The 1822-nt window shown below is 42.0% G+C and overlaps 1 non-coding gene across 1 annotated transcript; it reads left to right on the top strand.

Annotated features, from left to right (window-relative positions):
* The first annotated feature begins 1500 nt into the window (after positions 1-1500).
* On the top strand, positions 1501-1604 carry LOC112760438 (small nucleolar RNA R71). The gene has a single exon (XR_003180879.1). It is a non-coding gene; the product is annotated as a small nucleolar RNA R71 (small nucleolar RNA).
* Positions 1605-1822: the final 218 nt, after the last annotated feature.

Consider the following 1822-nt stretch of genomic DNA (forward strand, 5'->3'; position numbering starts at 1 on the left):
TGAGTTTCAAATACAAGGGTGTCCTCATTCAGTTGGAGGACCAACTCTCCTCTGTCCACATCAATCACAGCTCTTGCTGTGGCTAGGAAGGGTCTTCCAAGGATGATGGATTCATCCTTATCCTTCCCAGTGTCTAGGATTATGAAATCAGCAGGGATGTAAAGGCCTTTAACCTTTACTAACACTTCCTCTACTTGTCCATAAGCCTATTTTCTTGAGTTATCTGCCATCTCTAATGAGATTCTAGCAGCTTGCACCTCAAAGATCCCAAGTTTCTCTATTACAGAGAGTGGCAATAAGTTTATTCCTGACCCCATGTCACACAGAGCCTTCTCAAAGGTCATGGTGCCTATGGTACAGGGTATTAAGAATTTACCAGGATCCTGTTTCTTTTGAGGTAATTTCTGCCTATCCAATGCATTTAGTTCATTGGTGAGCAAGGGAGGTTCATCTTTCCAAGTCTCATTATCAAATAATTTGGCATTCAGCTTCATGATTGCACCAAGGTATTTAGCAACTTGCTCTTCAGTAATGTCTTCACCCTCTTCAGAGGAAGAATACTCATCAGAGCTCATGAAGGGCAGAAGGAGGTTCAATGGAATCTCTATGGTCTCTAGATGAGCCTCAGATTCCTTTGGTTCCTCAAAGGGATACTCCTTATTGGTCACTGGACGTCCCAGGAGGTCTTCCTCACTAAGATTCACGTCCTCCCCCTCCCTTGTAGCTTCGGCCATGATGGTTAAATTAATGGCCTTGCACTCTCTCTTTGGATTTTCTTCTGTATTGCTTGGGAGAGTACTAGGAGGAGTTTCAGTGACTCTTTTACTCAGCTGGCCCACTTGTGCCTCCAAATTTCTAATGGAGGACCTTGTTTCATTCATGAAACTTACAGTGGCCTTAGATAGATCAGAGACTATATTTGCTAAGCTAGATGGATTCTGCTCAGAATTCTCTGTCTGTTGCTGAGTGGATGATGGAAAAGGCTTGCTATTGCTAAACCTGTTTCTTCCACCATTATTAAAGCCTTGTTGAGGCTTTTGTTGATCCTTCCATGAGAAATTTGGATGATTTCTCCATGAGGGATTATAGGTGTTTCCATAGGGTTCACCCATGTAATTCACCTCTGCTATTGTAGGGTTCTCAGGATCATAAGCTTCTTCTTCAGAAGATGCCTCTTTAGTACTGTTGGATGATTCCTTCAATCCATTCAGACTCTGAGAGATCATATTGACTTGCTGAGTCAATATTTTATTCTGAGCCAATATGGCATTTAGAGTATCAATTTCAAGAACTCCCTTCCTCTGAGGCATCCCATTATTCACAGGATTCCTTTCAGAAGTGTACATGAACTGGTTATTTGCAACCATGTCAATGAGTTCTTGAGCTTCTGCAGGCGTTTTCTTTAGGTGAATGGATCCACCTACAGAATGGTCCAATGACATCTTTGATAATTCAGACAGACCATCATAGAATATATCCAGGATGGTCCATTCTGAAAGCATGTCAGAATGACACTTTTTGGTCAGTTCCTTGTATCTCTCCCAAGCTTCATAGAGGGACTCACCTTCTTTCTGTTTGAAGGTTTGAACATCCACTCTAAGCTTACTAAGCTTTTGAGGAGGAAAAAACTTGGCTAAGAAATCCGTGACCAGCTTGTCCCAAGAGTTCAGGCTGTCTTTAGGTTGAGAGTCCAACCATATTCTAGCTCTGTCTCTTACAGCAAATGGGAAAAGCATAAGCCTGTAGACCTCGGGATCAACCCCATTGGTCTTAACAGTATCACAGATTTGTAAGAATTTAGCTAAGAACTGAAAAAGGATCT

Source organism: Arachis hypogaea, chromosome 16 (assembly GCF_003086295.3).
Source record: "Arachis hypogaea cultivar Tifrunner chromosome 16, arahy.Tifrunner.gnm2.J5K5, whole genome shotgun sequence".
In the NCBI taxonomy this organism is placed as follows: Eukaryota; Viridiplantae; Streptophyta; class Magnoliopsida; order Fabales; family Fabaceae; genus Arachis; species Arachis hypogaea.